General features: G+C 37.7%; 1 long non-coding RNA gene across 1 annotated transcript; it reads right to left on the bottom strand.

Moving 5' to 3' along the window:
• Positions 1-438: 438 nt before the first annotated feature.
• LOC110680373 lies at positions 439-23,454 on the bottom strand. The gene is made up of 2 exons (XR_002502851.1): positions 23,385-23,454; positions 439-568 (listed from the first exon to the last, which is right to left on the bottom strand). It is a non-coding gene; the product is annotated as an uncharacterized LOC110680373 (long non-coding RNA).
• Between the last annotated feature and the right edge of the window lie 1,062 nt (positions 23,455-24,516).

The following is a 24,516-nucleotide window of genomic DNA, read 5'->3' as shown; positions in this document are numbered from 1 at the left end:
GTACACAGCAAAAAAAGTTGTTGAATATTACATCGAAACCGCTGCAACCAAGTCATTCCCTCGGTCGTGCTATATTACACAGCCCGACGTACTCGCGAGCTATTGGTGTAATAAACACGACCGATGTAATTTTTCCGATGTAATAATTTCAACGTACATAATACGATGTAATCGATGCGATGTAAAATGGAAGCTATGTAACCTAAGCGATTGAAAAGAAAAATAAGTAATCACAAATTCTGTTCAATGGTCGATTAAATTGCTTTTTATCCTTTTTCAATCTTCAATCATATTTATGATTTAAAATCGAGTTTTCCCTTGCAGATTGAGTTATTTAGTATTGTAATTTGGGAATTGATAAAAGCAATTTAATCAACCATTGAAGAGAATTTAACGGTAGAAAGATAAAATATGTTTCAAACAAAAAACATCAGTACATAGTTATTTAAATCATAAATTATTTTATTGCATCATTTATAACATTTTTGTTGCATTGAATAGTTATTCAAATGATGGAGCATAATGGCAGGGAAGCTTCAACAGAACCCGTTCATGTTTTCGTACCGATCTAAAAAAGAAAAGAAAATACTGAATTATTATATATGTACATATCCAGGATTTTAGTATTCTACATAAACGACAGGTCTATAGTAAATATTCGAGGAAGTATTGTTATGTAAAACGGAAGATTTCTTCGAATATTTCACAGAAATGTAATTTTGATTTAGGAAAATTCCCAAATGTTAGGCTTCAACAAATTCGCTTCAGGAAATTATCCTACCATAACTTAACCTAAAATTTTAGAAATTCTGAAACAATTTTCTCATCTAGAAATTTTTGAGGAATTTTTCTTCTGGTCATACTGTTGAAATTACATACGCATTTATTCTATACATGGAGATTTCAATGCGACGGTACTCAGACGTCAAAGTCTGTTTGACATTTTCTGTTGACATTTGAGTGCTTTTTAGTTGGAATATTTTCAAACCAGCGAACATCCAACCATCGAGTCATTTCATGTAGCGGACCCCCAACGAGCGAATTCCCACTGTATATATTTTTAGACATTTTTAGTAGAAATTTTTGATATATGATTTTCAAATTATTTGATTTTAAACTATAGATTCCAAACCAACGTTTTCAAAAAAAAATTTTCACCGATCAAAAAATCTATGCAGTTTGATAACATCAGAATACCATTTCATTTTATGCTATAAATTGTCAATTTTTTTAAGACCTCACGTAAGAACTTTATGAATAAAATATAAAAGAATAATTTAAAATACTGTGGATTATGAACGTTTTCAATTTTGAAATAGTTTGAATAAACAGATATAAAACAATTATTGAAAATATAAAAGACCTAGAGATGTTTTACGCAAACTATCATGAATTGTCAGAACTAGCTGAAATTACTCTTAGAACAGGTTTTCGTTTTTTAAATGTATCAATTCGAAGTTTTGTCAAAGAAATACATTTAACTTTGGAATTAATGAAAATATATGGTATGGTCGAATAACCTTCTTCTTTCTGGCGTGACGTCTCAACTGGGGCAAAGCTTGCTTCTCAACTTAGCTACGAAAATCAATAATGTTTATCAAATCATCTGAAAGTGCCTTAAGGTGAAGATGAATCGAAGGCAAACCTCAAATTTCAAGAGCACAAATCTGGAGAACCGAACACCTTTTTGAGCTGAAAACTTAATCGATAGGTCACCACCAGATTATTGACAAATCGATTAAGTTTTCAGCTTAAACGGATGTTTGGTTCTCCAGATCCGTACTCTTGAAAAATTGAGGTTTGGCTTCGATTCATCTTCACCTTAAAGCATCGAAGTCAGATATGACTTTCATTTCATGACATTACGACAAGTATAACAGCTCGATTGCTTATAGATTTCTTTCACATATTACTCCACAGATCTTTCCAGGAGTTTTTTTTTTTAGATTTGTCACGAACTTTCTAAGTAATTCTTCCATGAATTTCGTTATATATACCTTCAATAATTCAATCTGGATTTTTTATAAATAATCACATCAGGAATCATCCATCAATAAAATATTCCATTGATTTCCCTAGGACTTCCTCCAGCATTCAGAGCAGCTTCAAGAATTGAAAATTCCTTCAAGAACGCCTCAATCTTTTTTTTTTTTTTTGAAGATTGCTTAATGAAGCCTTCAAATATTGTTTCATCTAGCAAAAGATCAAGGTAATTTTTTAGATTATGAGAAAATTTAAAAAAATGCGTTGAATTTTGAAAACAAAAGTGTGTGATTTCCAAGTACGCCTTGATGGATTCCTACGAGTATCTCTGAAAGACCTTCTAAATTTTTGATAAAATTCTTCCTAAAATATTCAAAAATATATAAATGAATTAGAATCTTCAAATAATGTCCTACAAGACGTTTTCAAGAAATAATCTGGAAAAAATCGGACCGAATCCCTCAACCTTGGCTAAAGTTTTGAAGAATGCATGGAGATTGAGCAATTTCATTGGAAAAAATATTTGTGAATTGTTTCAATCGCAGCAGATATGATATGCTGGAGACAACCCAAGACAAGTTTCTGGAGGAACTTAATGAGGAATCCTTTGTCAAATTAATCGAGAAATTCTTGGAAACGTTTATAATAGATATCATCAAATAATGCCTGCAGGATTTTTGGAGCAATTCCTGAGAGTAAAAGTGGATGAATATTTGAAAAATTCTTATGAAAATGCCTGGAGTAAATGAAAAAATCGGCTTAGGAATTATTGTAGGATTTTGTGGAAAAATGTTGAAGCTATTTTTTCCAAAACTTTGGAAAAAACTTTTGTGGAAGCGTTGGAGTGCTCTAGGTTTTTTGTACCTAATTCTGACGATATTCTTCTAAGCATCCATTGAAAAATCGCTGGTAGCATCTCTGAAGTATCTGATAGCATTGAAGAAGTAGTCACTGGAGAAATTACTAGGATTACTGAAGCATTCCTCGCGATATCTAAGAAAAATATCAATAAAACTTTGTGGAATAGTTGTCAAATAGTTTTTGTGAATTTTTTTGGAGCCTCTAGAATTTTGCGTTAGAATTCACTGCAGGCATATCAAAAAAGTGACATTAGAGATATTTTTATTGAAATAGAGAATTTAGAGACCATTATCGAAAATAGAGACTTACATTAAAATAATGATCAAGACTTTAAAAAAAATTGCTTACTTGAAAAATCTATTATTTTTCGTGCCTGTTGTTATTTTTCCAGCAAAGTTTATTATTTCTATATAATAGAAAAAAAAAACATATTTTTGTTTTTATTTTATATTTTTTTAATGTTTTCATCTTATCAACTGCTTATGAACAACATCCAACTGGAGCTATAGTTTCTTTTACCAATTTGGCAATCTTAAAATTCCCTGTCTAAACATGTTTTATGCTTAATAATTAAAAATCGTTGAAAGGACTGAACATCCCTGGCCACGATCACAGGGTTTGACGGTGCCAAAGTAGAAGGTGCACCATAATAATACCCGTCTGTGAAACATATCACCTTCCCAATACTTTGGCACACCTCCAACGGTTCATGATTTATCATGAAACGGCTGCATTCAGGCGGAGGATCTGTTAATATGTTTCGGCATATTATCAGGTCCTCTTCGAACGGAGGGACCGCCAGGGCTCATTAGTTACTTATAAACCAGTGCTGGTTGTTTGATGTTTCAATTCGTTTACACGAGCTGTAGCATCCTTTGTACTAATCAGCAATGGTGGTTAAGTTTTGAAGCCAACGTGTGATCAATCGTTTTATAATGCAACATAAGAATGGGTGTTTGGTGGAACTGTGCGTTACACTCGTCGTTATTAAATTTAGTGATTGTGAAGGTGCTAATAGTGATTTTATAATTAAATCTATAGTGATGAAAATTTGAAAATTAAGGTGAAGTGATTCTGATAGTTTTGTTAAAAATATAATAATAATGATGTGAACTTTATTAATTTAATAATGGCCATAATACATTGTGCAATCATTTTTCTGAATATAAACTTAATTGCCTAGTTCTTCAAACGTGCATGATAAAAATATTAATACATAATGACAGCGAGTGCAGAAGAATGGATCGAATTGATTTTTTTTAATGTAACTTTCTTGATCATAGTGCTAAATCGTAGTTTGAATTGTAATGACTCTACAGCAACAAAAATAATGATACATTTAAATTGAATATTTTTAAATTACTTAGTAATGCTAACAGATGGTAATGCTAACAGATTTACATGAAAATGGTGTGATGTGAAAAGTGATATAATAGAAAGTATATCTGAAGTGTATTACGAAAGTTGATGAGTAATAATCGGTGATATACGTGATAGTGTCGAAAATAAAAGTGACGAAAGTGAGTGATGAAATGAAATGGGGAATGAGGACCTTTTAATAAAACTATTTCGTTCTTCACTTTAACCACTCTAGTAGCATTTCAGGCCTTATCATAGTTTGATAGTATTTTGAACTACTAGACTGCAAAACTACGGCAAGGGCTGATTGCTGCTAGCGTACACAGTGACCATTTGAGCAACATTGCTTAGGAACGTCTGTGTGATGAACGCAATAGAGGCTTATAAAAGCAAATGCTGGGAAGGAGCTTAGGGCAGATTAAGAGTGCCAGTACTACCCCTATCGCTACCGACAAAAAAAAAAAAAAAAAAAAAATCGTTGAAAGGACTGAACATGTTAACTAGTGTTTTGATAGCGGCGCAGCCAAAACAAAAATTCGATTCAAGAGATTTTGTGTCATAAAACGACATTCTACCATATATTACAGTTTCAAAATAATTCCCCAGAGTGTAGCCGAAATTCTCTGAGATTTCCAGGTTTTTTTCCAGGTTGAAAAAAATCCTCTTATAATTCCAGGTTTGCCAGGTAGTAGACACCCTGAACTCTCAATCAATCTTCTATTCGAACTAAAAATATGATGTAATCTTTCGCAGAATACTCGATAAAAAAGGTGTGATATTCAGTTGAGTCAGTCGTCGGGTGTAGACGCATTTTTAAGCGCTCCGTAGTTATTTTAATTTTTTTCTTTGCTGTTTACAAACATCGCGCGCGACCGGTAAAAATGCAGTGCAGTGTTAAATCATGCAATATCAGTGACGATCGCTTCCTATGGAAGTGCGAGTTCTGCTTTAAAAATTACCACGCGGCATGCATTGGTGTGCAACGCCATCAGGAGAACTTTGTTTTATCATATATGGTACCTCTATGCGGCGATTGCCAGCATAATTTGAAAACCGGAATTGACACCCGCAAAGTGCTCCATCAACAGCAGCAGCTAATCGATTCAATTAGAGCACAAACTGACGCCAATCTTCGAGTAGCCGCCGATCTTAAAAAACTTAGTGCAATGGGGGATTTATTTGACCAAATTGAGCATCAACTGAAGGAATCGGTGTTGTGCATTAATAATAGCACATCGGCGAGCGTGTCAAATGCTGTATCGGTATTATCGCGTGTGGCCGAAAAGCATTCAGAATATAGGAATGATATGCCCAGCAACGATTTGATTGCATTAAAAAACCATTTGACTGGTCTATTAGATATTTCAATGAAATCTTCAAAACAACATATTGAAGATTTTGTAGAGGCTTTGACGGTAGATCTGACTGATGAATTAAAAAAGATCTGTACCGAGGTTCAGTCTTTGAGTAGCCTAACCATTGAGATGGCTGCTCATTGCAACGAACGCAATGCTAGCATTGGCAGAGACCGATTTGCGGAAGATGAGTCACCGCCAAGCCTATTACAAGAGTTGGCTGAAACTGCTGATGTAAACTCTGGTTCGAGTTCCGGTACCGCAGGTTCACCGCCCAGTTTAAATTCTGAATCAAATGAAAACAAAGAAGACAACTCTGGCTGGCGACTCTTAGGCACGAGGAAAGTATGGAAAGCGAATTGGGCGGAATACGACAAACGCCAACTCCACCGATTGAATCAGCAAAAGCAGGCCGAGAAGGCCAGAAGGCGACGTAAGCGGAACGTGACACGCAATGCTACAACCAACAGTTTGGGTTGTAATGTAAACAACGTTTGCAACAACAGTTCTGTCAATACCCCTCTCCGCTTAAATTCTATGAACTCCCGCCGTACTGTTTTCGGCAATCGCAGGAATGCCACTGCTAATAATGCAAACTCTTTCCACCTTCCACCCGATCGTGAGCTACTTGCAGCAGCAAAAAATCAGTTTTCACGTCCACCGCTAAACTACCAACCAACGATACAATTTGAAAAAAGGGAAACCATGAATCCCTACCAACCAAGCGCCCCCACAACTTCACGAAACATGCCACAAGGAACTTTTTCAACTCCATCATCCTACGTAGAGTGCCCCTGTAGACACACGTGTTTTCGCCAGAACTGACGCTCTCTCCAGAGGAAGCAAATTATGACGACAATAATTGTGCGGAAACCGATGCTCACCAGGACCTGATGACTTCTCAGCCGTTTACGCTCAACCTGACGCAGTCTCCAGACGTAGACCATGACGATCCAATAGTGGGTGATATTCAACAAATTGTTCTAGGTAATATTTTAAATAATAACGATGTGTCTAATGAAGGATCTGGAATTTCAAGTAATGCTGTGCAAAGGGGTGTGTTTCCAAAAACTTCTTCAGAAGCTACCGAAATTTTGGTATATTGCCAAAATTTCAATCGCATGAGGAGTGCATCAAAAATGAACGAAATTTATAAAAGAATAGTAACTTCATCCTTCTCGGTTGTTTTGGGTACTGAAACTAGTTGGAACGAAAAAATTAAGAGTGAAGAAGTTTTTGGTAATGATTTTAATGTATTTAGAGATGATCGCGATCTGGTTCTTACCCAAAGAATGTCTGGTGGGGGAGTTCTCATTGCAATATCTTCGAAATTCAATTCAGAATTAATTGTTTCATCAAAATATAAAGAGTTTGAACACGTATGGGTAAAAGCACATATCGCCGGTGAAACACATATATTTGCTTCTGTGTATTTTCCGCCAGACCATGCTTGCAAATTATCATATGAAATTTTCTTTCAAACCGCTGAAGAAATTTTGTCGCAATTTTCTCCAGAATTCAAAGTGCATATCTATGGCGACTTTAATCAGCGTAATGCTGATTTTATTCGTGATTCCGAAAACGAAAATGTTCTGCTGCCGGTTGTTGGTGAAAACGAATCATTACAACTTATTTTTGAAAGAGCTGCATTTTTAGGTTTAAATCAAATCAATCATGTGAAAAACCGACAAAACTGTTATTTGGACTTCTTATTCTCAAACATAATGGAAGATTTCTGTGTGAACGAATCTCTTTCTCCACTATGGAAAAATGAAGCGTTTCATACAGCTATCGAGTACTCAATCTTTGTTCATAATTATCATAATTCCGACTACTATGACTTTGAGAATTTCTTTGATTATAAAAACGCCAATTATAACGGCATCAAACAGAAATTGAATAGTATAGATTGGCAATCCGTTTTGAAAAATCAGGAAGATTTGGAGTATGCAGTTACGGGTTTTTATTCAATTTTGTCGGAAATTATTCAGATGGATGTTCCACTCCTGAGGAGACGTCGTAGGAATGGGTCAAAAAATCCTGTTTGGATTAATAAGCAAATAAAAAATTTGAAAAATCGTAAGCAAAAGGCTCATAAAATTTACAGACAACAAAAAACTCAAGAAAGTTTAGAAAATTATTTGTATATTGTCAACCAACTTAATCAGGCCATATCCACTGCACTTGAAGAGTACAACACAAAAATTGAAAATGATTTAAAATCTTGCCCAAGGAATTTCTTCAATTATGTTAAAACTAAGATGAAGTCTAACAACTTTCCATCTAAAATGACATTGGATGATAAAGTAGCAGATAATCAAGATGACATTTGTAATCTCTTTGCTGATTTTTTCCAAGAGACTTATACAAACTTCTCGGATAATGACCGTGATTTTGAGCACTATTCTAGTTTTCCTGATTTTACAACCGATGTAGGCGTTAGTCAAATACAGGTACAAGACATTTTAACAGGACTGAAGAATTTAGATTCCTCCAAAGGATCAGGGCCTGACGGAATCCCACCTGCTTTACTGAAAAACTTAGCCAATGAATTTACAGCACCATTATTTTGGCTGTTCAACATGTCACTTGAAAAGGGCAGATTTCCAAAAGAATGGAAAAGGTCATTTCTTATACCCATTTACAAGTCTGGTAAAAAATCTGATATTCGAAATTATCGTGGAATTGCTATTATTTCATCCATTCCAAAACTATTTGAATCAATCATTAATAAAAAAGTATTTAGCCAAATAAAACATAGGATAACGAATGTACAACATGGTTTCTTTAAAGGTCGTTCTACTACAACGAACCTTTTGGAATTTGTTAATTACACTTTAAATGCAATGGATAGAGGTAACCACGTCGAATCACTTTACACCGACTTTAGTAAAGCATTTGACAGATTAGATATTCCTATGTTGATTTTTAAGCTAAATAAAATGGGAATTGCAATGAAACTCCTCAACTGGATTGAATCGTATTTAACAGATCGCCAACAAATAGTAAGATTTGAGGGAAAACTATCTAAACCTGTTCATGTTACATCAGGAGTTCCCCAAGGTTCACATTTAGGCCCATTGTTATTCATATTGTTTGTTAATGATATTTCATATGTGATAAAACATGTTAAAATTCTTATTTGTGCTGACGATATGAAACTTTTTATGGAAATCAATAGCAAAAAAGAGAGCGACATTTATCTGAATGAAATAAGTATATTTGATAAATGGTGTAGTAAAAGCTTACTTAAATTAAACGTCAAAAAATGTAATCTAATCACATATAGCAGAAAACGTAATACACCACAGATTACTGTATTTTTAGAAAATCAAGACGTTCAAAGGTGCGATAAGATTAGAGATTTAGGTGTTATATTAGATTCTAAACTTACATTTACTGACCATTATAATACTATTGTCCATAAAGCAACCAATATGTTAAGCTTTATTAAGCGTTTTAGCTTCAATTTTCGGGATCCATATACGATTAAAACCTTGTACATTGCTTATGTAAGATCAGTTTTAGAATATTGTAGTATTGTGTGGTCCCCACATATGAAAACACATGAGGATAGAATCGAATCAGTACAGAAGCAATTTCTTTTATATGCCTTACGCAAATTAGGCTGGACAACGTTTCCACTGCCATCATACGAGGCTCGATGCATGCTTATTGACATCCAAACTTTAAAGGAGCGTCGCGAATTAGCCATGATTTCATTTGTCAATGATATAGTATCGCATCGTATTGATTCCACCAATCTCTTATCTAGTTTGAATTTCTACACGCCCGCCAGACAGTTGAGGAATCGGAATTTGTTCGCATCAAACAATCATCGAACTAATTATGCCAAGTTCGGACCAATAAATCAAATGATGTCTCTTTATAACCAGCATTACACAGAAATTGATTTGACCATGTCGCGAACTAAGCTTAGGCAATATTTTAATTCCCTTAGATATAATACAACATAGTATTAAGCAAACATGTAGTCTACAATTTGATTGACGAAATAGATAAATAAATAAATAAGCCTCCATACATAGGAACTTATAGAGGAACTTATGGAGGAATTCCTGGATGAATTTCTGGAAACTGCTAGAAAAATTGGAGGAACTTTTGAAGGAACTCTTGAAACTTGGTTAAACCTATAGAAACTCCTGGAGAAATACTGGAAAGAAATCCAAGAGCCCTCCCCTTGGTTATGCGACCTTGCCGCGATGGGAGGGCATAATCCATTAGCCCATATGATGGAAACCAAAGGCGTAACCTGTAGCGGTGGTATCACATTTTGGCATTTTTTGCTTAAAGCCGCGTCATAATTCAAATGGCATAGACGCAATAATATCTCGGATGTGATCCAACGGACATTCTGCGTCATTGATAGAATTGATGCCCATTTCAAATAATTAATCTATTCGAAGTGGACATTAATACTATTGGTGACGATTAGTTTGCCTTTTGCTAACCAGGATGATCCGTAGCCACTCTTACTATTAGCTAGCGAGAAACGGTCTTACTATAACGATATCATGTACGACGTAGGGAATATTACCTTGAGGAAAATGACTAGTAGAAATAAGTGGCGACAATCTTATTTTAATATGATTTTTACATTGCCATAATAAGAAATACCTCCTTTGTAACAACGGTAAATTTTCGCAAAATTTACAAGTAGAAAGTAGGCGTTGTGAAGCATTGCATTTGCCACCGAAAAGTGAATCTTGTAGGAGAATGTAATAGAAACCTAAGGTAACTTTAATCTTAAATATTCACTATAAAAATGACTATGAAAAGTAAGACGCTGAGATCGATCATTAGGGTACACTTGCTAGTTTCGAGAAATTGTTGAACATACAAGGAAAGAGACTTTTTTCTTTAAGGATATTTTTTAGGCAATTTAATGTGAAATTCCTAGAGAATAACTTCTAATGGAATTTCTGGGGCAAAAACAAAAGGAATTCCAGAGGAATCTCGAGGTAGAATTTCTTGAGCAACTTCCTTGAGGAATTCCTAAACTTCTGAACAAATTTCTGGAGAAAGTCCTTAATCAATTTGGAAAGGAATTCCTTAAGAAATTTCATGTTTTCTTTAGGAATTCCTGTATTCCTGAAGAAACGCCTGTAGCAAGGGAGTTGTATTCCTGTGGCAATTTTGAGTCCTGGCAAGTTTTGAGAGAAATACTGGTGGAATTCCTGACAGAACTCCTGGAGATACACCATGGAGAACCTTGGAGTTCTGTTCCAAAGATGGAATACCTAGAGAAATTTTGAGAAGAACTCTAGAGGAATTTATGAATGAACTTATAGTGGAATTCCTGAGGAAATCTTAGTGGAATCTGTTGCTATCGCACCTGTCGCACCTAGGTATAAGAATCGGTTGAGAAGCATGCGTCATCGTAGGTAAAAGTATGGAATATTCGTTGAGAGAGATATGATATTTGTGGATTGTGTTGAATTGTAAATACCTGGTTTGAATAAAAAGAATGCTGATTGAGGTATCAGTCAGTATCTGTCTGGGTGATAGGTACAACTTCTGCAACAACCTTCTTTCTACCTAAATGATTTTCAATCGGTTATGGACGGGACAGCCTCGCTAGTATCTGGACGCTAAGACCACACTTAGCGGAATAGCTTCTCAACAGAATCCCTAGAGGAACTCCTGGGGGCATTCCTAGAGAAATTCTCGAAGAAACTTCTGGATGAATTTCTGAATGAATCCCTAATAGAATTACTGGATAAACTCCTGGACAAATTTCTAGGGAACTCCTAGATGAATTCCGGAAGGTATTATTCAAAGCAACTTTTTATGGAATTTCTTGAGGTATTCCTGGATCCCGCGTAATTTTTTTGAGGAAGTCCTGGAGGAATTTCTAGAGTTATTTCTTTTACAGTTCTTGTAGGAACTACTTGTCGATTTCTTGATGAAATTCGTGTAAAAATTAATGAAAAACTCTTGGTGGAATTGTTTGATAAAATCCAGGCAGATCCCCCTTTCTGATGAAACTCGTGATAGAATTTCTGAAGGAATCCCTTTCAAGGGATGAACAAATTTCTTGGTGGAATTCCACAGGGAAATCCTGGAGGAATTCCGTGAAGCATCTTATAACGGAACTCCTCGGTATTTTTTTTGTAAAAAGTCCTAGAAGAATTCCTGAAGGACCTCCGAGACGCATTCTTAACACCCAAAAGGCCAAGGTAATTTCGGTACCAAATTTTCAAATTGAAAAATTCATAACTCAGGTGAATTTCAACCGATCTTTATGAAAATTGGAGACAAGGTCCAGTTTTTATTCTAGTTTTGATCTAACGGATGGTATGGACCAAAATGCGGATGGTTCCGGATTTATTCCAGATTCCCTTGGGGTACCTAGCTTAAGCCATTTGGGGTATTTCAATCAAAACTATTTTTTTCTCTATGGAATCACATGGAACCATTATTATAAATCGAAGCGTTATCAATGGTGATTCTAACAGAGAATATTCTGAATTTCTAGAGAACCTCCGGATGTTCCGAGGACCTCTGGAGTGCCCCGGGGGAACCAGAAATATGGACACTTGCATTTTTACCTAGAAACATGCCTTGCGACAGCTTATTCTTCATGATTTCTCATAACTAGATGTCCCGTTACTGCTAAAAGGGTCTTGGACCAGTTTGGCCACTTCCGGAACATCCGGGGTGCCCTAGCGGAACCCGTAGTAGAAGACATTGTCAATTTAATTCCAAAACACATCGTGTGACAGCTCATTTTTCATGATTTCTCATAACGAGATGTCTCATTACTGCGAAAATGTCTTGGACCAGTTTAGCCACTTCCGGAATCTCCGGGGTGCCCCAGCGGAACCCGTCATAGAGGACATTGTCAATTTTATTCCAAACCACATCGTGTGACAGCTCATTCTTTATGATTTCTCAAAATCAAATGCCCTGTTACTGTAAAATGGTCATTGGCCACTTTGGCCGCTTCTGGAACCCCTGGGGTACCCCGGCGGAACCTTTAGTAGGGGACAATCCCGGTTTTGCTCAAAAGTGCATCATGTGACTGCTCATTTTTCATGATTTCTCTTGCATAGGCTATCAATCGGCATAAAAACAGTTATTGGCCACTTTGGCCTCTTCTGGAACCCCTGGGGTACCCCGGCGGAACCTGTAGTAGGGAACAATCCCGGTTTTGCTCTAAAGTGCATCATGCGACTGCTCATTTTTCATGATATCTCTTGCATAGGCTATCCATCGGTATAACAACAGTCATTGGCCACTTTGGCCTCTTCTGCAACCCCTGGGGTACCCCGGCGGAACCTGTAGTAGGGGACGATCCCGGTTTTGCTCAAAAGTGCATCATGCGACTGCTCATTTTTCATGATTTCTCTTGCATAAGCTATCAATCGGCATAAAAACAGTTATTGGCCACTTTGGCCTCTTCTGGAACCCCTGGGGTACCCCGGCGGAACCTGTAGTAGGGAACAATCCCGGTTTTGCTCTAAAGTGCATCATGCGACTGCTCATTTTTCATGATTTCTCTTGCATAGGCTATCCATCGGTATAACAACAGTCATTGGCCACTTTGGCCTCTTCTGCAACCCCTGGGGTACCCCGGCGGAACCTGTAGTAGGGGACGATCCCGGTTTTGCTCTAAAATGTAGTTTTCAAGCAATATCTGTATAATTTCTTTTACCTTTTATTACCAGGATTTCCTTTGTAAAAAAGAGTCGTTTCTGCTTGTAGACATAACGTGAGATATCCCTTTTATTTTTTTTGAATGCAATTTTTAAATTATTGTAAGATTTAAGAACTTCTATATTGTTCTCTACAATCGTTGGACCAAACAAACAACTGTTTTGCATCGATACAGAAAACGAGATTTTTTTGATAATTTTAAATTGTATTTTTTTTTTCTTTCTTGTCACTTACAATTACAAACAATTAGAACAAAATTTCATGGTCTGTTCTTCGTGCTCATGAAGAACACACACATATTTTGTGCGTACACAGCAGTATACGCTGGTTTTTCGATCTTTTGAGCGATGACAAAGCTGACATCGCTTTTTTCCAGAGGTTGTGGAGATCTTTGATGGAGTTCCATTTTTGCAGTCTGCACTTTTGTAAACCTGCTTTAGTTTTGTATGGACGTTGCAAGTCGTAATTCTGCATTTTGAGCAGCTTGCCATCTCTCCCTGTTGTCCGCACACCCCACATTTTGCGGTTGGTTTCAAACAATCCCCATATAAACCTTCGTAAGTTTCAATAAAAGTTTTTATGTTCTTTCTCAGCTCTTTGTCATGGCCAATGGTGTCCGTCCGCTTCCTGACGTGCTCAATGGCTAAATCCTTAGCCAGCCACTCCAAAAATTTCCGTTTTCGGGATGGGCAACCCTTTTGCCAGCTTGGATTCGCTGATGTGAATAGTATATATGCATTATGCACACATAAATCGACACAATTTTCCATCAGCGCCAAGGTCCACCTCCTCGTCTTTCGCTGACAGGTATACTCTCCAGTATGCCGGTCAGTTAGGTCCACTCCAGCCTTGTATTGGTTGTTTAATAACACCACCCGAGGTTTCTTCATGTCCTTCAGAATCTTATCCTAAAAGTTGGAATATATGCAAATGATGTACTAGACAGTCAACCTTCAAGTAATCGGCGAACAACCTTCGCTTTCATAGGCGTTTTAGTTACCGATCGTTTCGAATCACTTTTTGGAGTCCTTATGGATCGAGATGTGCTGGCTTCAGAAGAACTGTGCTCATTCATTCCGTTGTTCTCAATTTTATCAGTCTCCTTCTCCATTGCATCAGGATCTGATGATAACAATAGGATGTTTTTTCCTACTTTTGGAATCCATGATGTTAGCATGATGTTTTCGTGATACGCCTGGAGACATGAACCAACTTCACGCTGAACATCTAGTTTTTTCGTTCTGTAAACAAGAAACTCATCCGGTATTTCCCGCTTGTTGGCACGCAGTGTGCCGACGCTGGTGAAACCAATGCTCAAAAGATCTTCACAAAGCGGAACACTGGTGAAAAAGTTATCGAAGAACACACGTCTTCCCGTTTCCTTGAACTTTTCAACCATGTCCAGAATAACACGCCGACCTTGATTTTTATCGCTTTTGCCTCCAACTTTTCCTAAGGGAGAAAATTACATTCAATTGTTGAGTCTTTCATAAATGTATAATTATGGGTCAATTTAATTTGAATGTTATATAGAATTGAGTGACTAATAAGTGTAACCTTACTGAACATATATTGAGTGGATTTGTTGGAGTGACCTCTAAGAAAAAGTAACTTGATATTTCAATGAAATTTGAATGTAAAAAGAAGTAAACCAACGATAATGATTTTGGCTCCGTTATGCCCTGTGGCGCCCGAGCCTACCAAATAAATGGATAAGTAAAAAAAAATTCAATGAAATTTGTACTCGCATGTTCCAATATATCTGATGAGTGGCAGGAGATGATTTGCCCTTGTAATTGTAAATAAGAAACATATCCGTTCTAACCTTAACAACTGTAAAATATTGGCTTTCAGTATTTCATGTTAGTCACTTTTTTGCGAAAAGAAATATTTCCTTTGATTGACTTACCAGAGTATACCTCGAAAAAGATGAAAAACGAATTCTCTGCATCAGAAATGCCCCAATTTTTTATGCCATACGGATGTGGTTTCGCTTTGATGTAAACGATGAAAAAACATCGCCCACGGTATGACAAAATTTTCTCGTCAACAGTCAAGTTCTTACTAGGATTGTACTTCGAAGAGAAATTTTCTCGAAACTTGTCCAAGAACCAACGAACCTTCAATAGGCTGTCAGATGATGCAGATGGACCGTTCAGCTCACGTTGTAGCGCACGACGATTAGCAGTGTCATGAAATCGAATATGTCGCGTGATCTCTTTGTATCGATTTCTCGACATAACAGCTTTATAGAATACGATCCCATTCACAGAATCCGTCGACCACAACTCTTCAATACTCGCTTTATTCGCGTGCATTCGGCCTGCGTTTATGAGAATTCCCAGCCATGCCTGAATCGTGCAGCGCGAAACTGGGCGAAAGCTTGTATCCCCTTGTGCAGCAGCTTCTCCATTAGTGAAAACAGCGATCCTGTCCATTATTTCCTTGTCAAAAAACTCCATAAATGCATGTATGTATGTTTGATTCATATTACGGACAGCTTCTTATTCCGGACACTCTACTTTGTATGGGAAACATTTCACACGAAATGTTTCAATTTTTGCCATTCGAAAGTTCTCACTTTCGAGGCTCATTTTAGTTAACATTATCCATAGATACCTATGAAAATTTATAATGCTTAACTGCCTTGGATGCCTCTTGAGTGGTTTGCCCATTTAAATTGATGATTTGACTTTTATATTTATGACATTCATGAGTTGTCCGGAATTCGAATCAAATTGTCCGGATTATGAGACAAAAGTAAGGAAGTGTCCAGAATAAGAATCATGAAAAGTCCACACATTTCTATTTATTTGAAATTATGTATGTAGCGGAATGAAAATCTTCACCCACCATTCGAAAGTTTATTGGTTTAAAAGCTTGTTAACGCTGAGGAATCATGCAGAATGATTTACTTGATATGCTTTCTGATGAGTTACACTTCACTGAGGCCTTAAGTGTCCGTAATATGAATCAAAACGGTATGGGTGATGTAATACGTTCCAAACTAATGTTAAAACTTCTGTCACACTTGGATTCCGCCACTTTTACCGGGAAGTTACAAGGCTGCTTTGTCGTCCACTTAAAATCTCCTGCTCTATTTTCAAACTCGATTTCATCGTCATCATAAGCGAACGGATGCTCTTCTACACATTCTTCGTCACTATCTAAGTCACACTCGTTTAAATCTTCATCTGAATTTACGTTCACAATATCCGATTCAGATTCCGACGACATTTTTTCCTTTTGAAACTTTCGGAATTACATGCACGAGTCACACGGTAATTGTAGTGACTTCAACGGCTACGGGAAGGCAGAGGCCAACATGCGAGGATTTTCATGCGGAATTCGTAAGGATTGTACGTACCGAGGAAGAACATTTATCGTAAGGAGTAAATTTGGCACAACCGAACCGATCAACATACGAACTAATTGTGATTCCATTCACGATCATAAACGAAGATCACACAATGCAATCGGAAATGCGCTACGTATTCTATTGTTCGTGCTTCCGTTCGGAAAGTGATAAAAGAGAGTTGAGAGAGCACTCTCACGAACTAGCCTGGTGGTACAGTCATAATACAAGCACCGGTCATTTACATTTGAATTGCATGACGAGTTGGCTGACTAATAATTGTGACAGAGCTGTTTGATGAGTGTAGTAGATACTGTATATGTTGTTTGCACTTGCTGTACCTTACAGATATGTTTGACGCATTTGATTCCTGGTGTGTGAATTCAGTTTACCTAAGAAGAGTGACCTGCTGGTATGCGACATTTGGCAGGACGTCATGTTGCAGTGTTTGATACTCGAAACCATCAGAAAAAAAGGGTCCGCCAGTACAAAGATATTATACTCTTCCCATACAAGTTAGAGAATTGCTATGAGTTAAAGCTGTGGCTATGCGTATTTTGTAGAAAACTCATAACTGTTATCTTCTACAGGCTTCGTCGGGAAATCTCAGGATTTTCGGGAGTGATAAAAGAATAACGATCCTTTTCTTGTTAACGGATATCGTGGAAATTATATGTAACAAATCATGAAAAAAGAACTACCACTTGACGTATTTTGTCCGAATTCCATATTTGTATAGAGTGGAAAAGAACATTTTTATTTGTGATAGATAACCTACTTATAAAAAATAAAAAGAGCATATTTGTATTCTGTATGAGCGCCAGAAACTATTTATAAAATTATTACGTTTGTACTCAAAAAAAAAAAATGCATGTTAATGAATTCGAAACAATAAAAAAAAATCATAGTTGTGTTCTGCATAGCATAAAATGTTTTTGCTTTGGTCAAACGGTTGTCGAAAACATAAGTGGAGTCAATGAATCTTACACTTGTTTGAAAATCGCATTCATAAAATAAGAGAAAAGATATTTCACGGCAAGTCTAGAAAGAAAAGAAATAATGTCATTCAAAAGGTTCTTTTTACAAAGGAAATTCTATCGATGAAAAATCATGAAGGAAGAGCTGTCACACGGTGTACTTAGGATCGAAAACAAAAACGTTTCCTACTACAGAATTCGATGCAAACCCTTAGGAGTTTCTGGATATGTCCAACATATCAATGACAATTTTCATACTACAGGTGACCTACATATTTGAAGAGAGCTGTAGCATTATGCTATTTTGAATAGAATGGAATTGACCCCCACCACATGATTCGGCGGTATACACCAGGGGTTCCGAGAGTGATGAAAGTGGCCATGTAAAGAGTAGCTCACTTGTGAGAAATCATACAGATATTGCTGGAAAACTGCATTTTACAGCAAAACCGGGATTGTCCCCTACTACAGGTTCCGCCGGGGTACCCCCAGGGGTTCCAGAAGAGGCCAAAGTGGCCAATAACTGTTTTTATGCCGATTGATAGCTTATGCAAGAGAAATCATGAAAAATGAGCAGTCGCATGATGCACTTTTGAGCAAAACCGGGATTGTCCCCTACTACAGGTTCCGCCGGGGTACCCCAGGGGTTCCAGAAGCGGCCAAAGTGGCCAATGACCATTTTACAGTAACAGGGCATTTGGTTTTGAGAAATCATAAAGAATGAGCTGTGGTTTGGAATAAAATTGACAATGTCCTCTATAACGGGTTCCGCTGGGGCACCCCGGAGGTTCCGAAAGTGGCCAAACTGGTCCAAGACCCTTTTCGCAGTAATGAGACATCTCGTTATGAGAATTCATGAAAAATGAGCTGTCACACGATGTGTTTTGGAATTAAATTGACAATGTCTTCTACTACGGGTTCCGCTAGGGCACCCCGGATGTTCCGGAAGTGGCCAAACGGGTCCAAGACCCTTTTAGCAGTAACGGGACATCTAGTTATGAGAAATCATGAAGAATGAGCTATCGCAAGGCATGTTTCTAGGTAAAAATGCAAGTGTCCATATTTCTGGTTCCCCCGGGGCACTCCAGAGGTCCTCGGAACATCCGGAGGTTCTCTAGAAATTCAGAATATTCTCTGTTAGAATCACCATAGATAACGCTTCGATTTATAATAATGGTTCCATGTGATTCCATAGAGAAAAAATAGTTTTGATTGAAATACCCCAAATGGCTTAAGCTAGGTACCCCAAGGGAATCTGGAATAAATCCGGAACCATCCGCATTTCGGTCCATACCACCCGTTTGATCAAAACTAGAATAAAAACTGGACCTTGTCTCCAATTTTCATAAAGATCGGTTGAAATTCACCTGAGTTATGAATTTTTCAATTTGAAAATTTGTTACCGAAATTACCTTGGCCTTTTGGGTGTTAAAGGAACTACTTCTTAAAAATCTTCAAAAATAAATTCTCTAACCAGTTTTTTTTAATGGATCATTGAATGTAGTTTTTGCAAGTGCTCACCGCATCAAAACAAAGGCGCCACTGTATATGGGATTTAACATTGTGACAGCATTGCTGTTCTGCCAAACACACAAGGCTACGGTGGCGCTATCTATGCTTTCCATAGCGGCCGTTTTGATTATTTTAATGATCCATTATGGTGGAATCTCGGGACGAACCCTCTAGCGACCTTTCATGGTTCAATTGACTGATGTTTAATAGATCTTATTCTTTAAAAACCCCTGGTGCAATTCTTCATCTTCTAAAGAAACTCTTAGGTAAATTTTGATAAGAAGCCCTGCAGGAGCTCCTAGACACATTTCTTAGGATATCTTTAAAGAACTCCTTGAGGAACTATTTCAGGATGTCTACTCATGTACAGAAATAAATTTCCCTGATATTTCCAGGTTTACAAAAATCATTCCAAGTTCAAGAAATTCAGTTAATTTTACTTGACTAAAATTTTATTTTCAGCTCTGAAACAGTTAAACAAAAAATTCTTACGATAAATTACGAAGTGTTTTTCACTTCAATTAAAAAAAAATATTTGTGTTTTGCTCAAAGTGTATTCAACATAAGAAAAAAATATTGGTAGTTTTTAATTAATTTCCATGAAAAACAGCTTTTATTATCAAATGATCAAAAGTGACTTTAATCATCAAAATCAGATATGAAAGACATAGTCTATTCGAGCTTAATGAAAATATCCTTTACCTTAAAATGGGGTTCATATTTATGGACAACAGCGACGTACGCAGAATACTTCTCTGAAGGTCGTTTTGGTTTTTGTTTTCATTAGAGTTTAGTTTTTCATTTGAATAGACTAAGAACATCGATATTTTCTTACTCCTTGCCATATTTTTGATAAGTAGGGTGCAGAGCTACTTGGGTAATTCCATGATTCACTTTAGCATGGGGGATTTTTCCCGGCCGAATCGTCTGAAACTTTGCAATAAGAAGCAATGCAATATGACGCATATTGTGGCCAAATATAAGCTCAGTGGCTTTCAAAAAACCCCACTGCCGAAGTGAATCAAAAGTGCCAAGAATAGGATCCGTTGGTTTTTCCATTGATTTCCCTAGCACTTTCTCCAATATACCCGTTTGAAGCATCTGGAATTCCTAAAGCATTCCTTGGGATCTAAGAAAAATATCATTAAGAACTTGTTGAATGGTCGCGTAATAGACTCTGAAGGTTTTACTGGAGCCTATAAAATGTAGCATCAGGATTCACTGGATAAAACACAAAAAAATACCTTCGAAAACTATTTTAATTTGAATAGGGACTTTAGAGGCCTTACAAAAAATAAACTTTTTAGAGAATTGCTTTAGAATAGTAACCAAGGGGCTGTCCATTAATTATGTAAGGGTTTATGGGGGGAAGGGGGTTTGAGATTTCTTACGTGCCATACAATTTATTTTTAATTTTCATACAAAAAATCTTACCATGGGAGGAAGGGGGGTTGAAAAACCCCGAAAATTGACTTACGTAATTAATGGATCGCCCCCAAGACTTAAAAAGAGACCGACAAACCTTAGGAATGTCCTTTTTTAAACATGTTTAATACTGAAACATCTAAAAAAAAAGGAATGAGCACCTTAAACAGTGTTTTGATAGCGGCGCAGCCGAAATTTTTTTGATTTAAAAGATTAAGTGCCACAGGACATATTCTACCATATATTACTGATTCAAAATAATTTCCCTGACAGTGGCCGAAATTTCCTGAGAATTTCAGGTTTTTTCCAGGTTTAATAAAATTCCCTGATAATTCCAGTTTTTTCCAGGTAGTAGACACCCTGTATTTAAGGTGAAGATGAATCGAAGCCAAAATTCAAATTTTCAAGAGCACAAATCTGGAGAACCAAACATCCGTTTGAGCTGAAAACTTAATCGATTGGTCACAGGCTGGTGGTGACCAATCGATTAAATTTTCAGCTCAAACGGGTGTTTGGTTCTCCAGATTTGTGCTCTTGAAAATTTGAATTTTGGCTTCGATTCATCTTCACCTTAAGGGACTTCGGGACGAATTCCTGAAGGACCTCCCGGAGAAATCCTTGAGGAATTACTGAAGAAACTAAATATCTAAAGAAACTCATGCAGACATTTCTTATGGAACTTATACAGGAATTTCATTATTTTCCGGTTTTTTTTTTGTGGTGGCTATTTGAAGCATCCTTTACCAGATCATCGTGACACTAGACATTAAAATCCTGTTTTTGAGGTCAAATCCGGGATGGCTCATATTGCCCCCGTTGCCCTATATGAGTAGTTTCAAAATAACGATTTTACAGCATAGCTGAGCCTTTCGGATCATGAGTCAGATACAGTTAACTCTCCATTACTCGATATCGAATTAGAGAACCACAGTAAAAGTTGGTTTTCATGGCTAACTCGATGGTCCCTGGTATCAAGGCCAGAATTCACAGGGAGTGAAAAACTTTATAGTACTAGGAAGGGGACGGACCTGGTGTAGTGGTTAGAACACTCGCCTCTCACGCCGAGGACCTGGGATCGAATCCCATCCCCGACATAGTCACTTATGACGTAAAAAGTTATAGTGACGACTTCCTTCGGAAGGGAAGTAAAGCCGTTGGTCCCGAGATGAACTAGCCCAGGGCTAAAAATCTCGTTAATAAAGTCAAACCAACCAACCTATAGTACTAGAACACCATAGGCGATCGCTAAACATTACCTAATCATAGAACGGCTTTTTGCTCTATTATATTAAGTAGATACTCTATGCTCTTATCCGCAACCCGGTGCACGCGCCCTGTTGGGTCTTGAAAAACCTCGTAGAAGATTACAAACCGTCAATGGCATTCCTATATACTAACCCACATTGCACATTTAAGGGTCTGATTGTGCTCATAACCAACCCTCAGTGTGTACTCTTCTCACCAGTTACAAATTATATTTTCCTGGAGTATAAATGAAATGGTAACCGTAAACTTTGCCATTGTATTGAAGTTCATGCAACCTCTAATCAACACTACAAAATACAGCGATTGAATATCTAAAATCATCGCTCCCTGGAAAGTATAATCCCAAGCACAGGGAAAAAAACGGGAAGAACTTTGGTACGAATTTCTGCAAACTCCTAAATGCATTTTTGGAGAAATCCCCCTCCTAGAAACTCATGAACTCCTAGGAGAAAACCTTAAGGAATTCGTTAGGAAACTCCCGGAGAAGTCCTGGAGGCACTCCTTAAAAAAATCCTTGAGGAACACCTGGAGGAATCCTCAAACGAACGCCGAGGGAATTCCTCCATGTACTTCTGAAGTAAGTCCTAGAGAGCAGTGATGCATTTTGAACTGAACGCGAGCCAAAAATGAACGGAGCAAGTTCAATTTTTGCACGAGAACGCAGTAAACTTTGAACTCTCGAGCCAGAGCATGCCGCTGCTCTCGAACGGCCCGTTCAGATCGCAAATCATTACAATTGTAATTGAAGCATGAATTTAATGTTTTACCTGAAAAACATTTCTTGAATTGATGATACATTCAATTTTATCATACATCAATGTGCTTTTTCTTACTTTGAGCACCTTAAAGTCAACATTATCATGGTGAGATGGCGTGAAATGTGTCAAAACAATCTGCGTTCACTTTTCTGCTCTCGAGGGTTCAAATTTTTGAACTGAACAATGAGCAAGCCTACTTGATCGCCCGTTCAATAAACTGAACTGGAACGCGAACTGAACGCGTTCAAATGCACCACTGCTAGAGAGATTACTGTCCGAACTCCTGAAGAAATTACTTGAGGATCTAGGGTAAGAAACTTTTGTATGCATTTAATTAAAATTTCTGCAGGATTTTTTAGAGTACTATTTTACTATAGTACCTACTAGAGGTATTTTCTAGAGAAATTTTTTGAAGGAACTCCTAATTCCCTTCCATTCGTCAGTAAAATCTTGAAGATATTCTTGAAGGAACGCTTGGAGAAATTGCCGAAAGAAATCCTTGAGAAGTTCTTGGAGGAATCCCTGAAGGAATCACTGAAGTAAAGTCTGAATGGACTCCTAATAGAATTATTGGAGGAATCTTTGAAGGTTCTGTTATACCTACCTCCAGTGTTGCAATAAATAACACAAAGAAATTAAACTGGAAACATCAATAAGTAAGCTTCAAGTGTGGAATTAGGAATCGTGTTTCCGACTAGTACTAAAACAATCACATGCGATCAAGAAATAGCTTGCTTGCGAATCGCTGCATAGGGGGATCTGTGTTCCGCAACACGATTAATATTCAAAGAAGTAAAAAGGAAATGTTTATAACTTTTAACATTTCCTCCCAAAACAGCAAATCTTACCTTACCATTCGCACTTAAACAACTTAGATGTTCATTTTGAAAAACGAAGTCAGCTCGGTCGAAGGGAATACCGCAAAGTCCCTCCCCCCCCCCCCCCCCCCCCCCCCCTCCGAACCGCACGGCGAGGCTTCCTGCTCAGATACTCGCCCATGATTTCGCACGCCAGCTGTTCAGCTTTCGTTTTGATCTGCTGCTGATTGCGCTTCTGTTGGTTCTCGTGGTCGATGATCCGGGGTCCGGGTCACGGGCATTTCTGCGCTGCGGACGAGGGACATTATCCAGTCGTGGTTCCTGGTGGTGATCTCCTGCTTCTGCTGTTCGACTCGCTTATCCTTGGACTGAGGCACGTGCAGCGTTTCCAGGTTGGCTACAATCTTCTTGTACTCGTTGGCCTGAACCTTCAACCGCTCGGAGCGTTCGTCCTTGAAGGCCTTCTTGAGCAGCGACAGCGTTCCTTCGAATTCCTTCTCTTTCTATTTGAGCCGCTGGCAGACTTCGTCGTACATTTTCTGCAGTCGGACGGTGATCGTTCCGTGGTCCTTCCAGCTGCTTCTTGACTTCTGTGCGCGAAGAATGATAGGGGCCACGGGTTTCTCCTGCGGTTTGACGGTTGTTCCGGACATGATTACGTATTCGTCATCGAGCACATATTGCGCCAGCTGACTCATGTCGGTACTGGTCTTGCTCAGCACAGTTCGGATGTTCTGCGAAGGACCCAAATCGTCTTGTTCGTAGACTTACGTGATATCTCCTGGAGAAATATCTGAGGACACTCCTGGGGGAATTTTCGGAGTAACTTCTGGATGACGTCCTGGGGGGTCTTCTGGAAGAAAAACTACTAAAATAACTCCTGAAGGAATGTTTAATTTACTTGTAACTTACCTTTGAATCAAGTTATTATGTTTATTAAAGCCGGAACTATTAATAATTACAAATGAAAGAAGCGATCGCGGACGCGCGTAGAAGCCGCCATGACACTTCGACCGAAACCACCGAGCAGTGTCAGTGGGCAGTGTTGCGAGATTTATTATTGTATTCGTATCGCATGCGAAATAGCATTGAGTTTGTGTAATATCACTAAAGTTTGTCGGAATGACTTGGTTGCAGCTGTTTCTGTGTAATATTCATATATTTCGG

The sequence above is a fragment of the Aedes aegypti genome, unplaced genomic scaffold, assembly GCF_002204515.2.
Source record: "Aedes aegypti strain LVP_AGWG unplaced genomic scaffold, AaegL5.0 Primary Assembly AGWG_AaegL5_hic_scaff_1244_PBJ_arrow, whole genome shotgun sequence".
Taxonomy (NCBI): Eukaryota; Metazoa; Arthropoda; class Insecta; order Diptera; family Culicidae; genus Aedes; species Aedes aegypti.
Note: the sequence above shows the minus strand (reverse complement) of the source record. Positions and strands in the feature narration are given on the sequence as shown.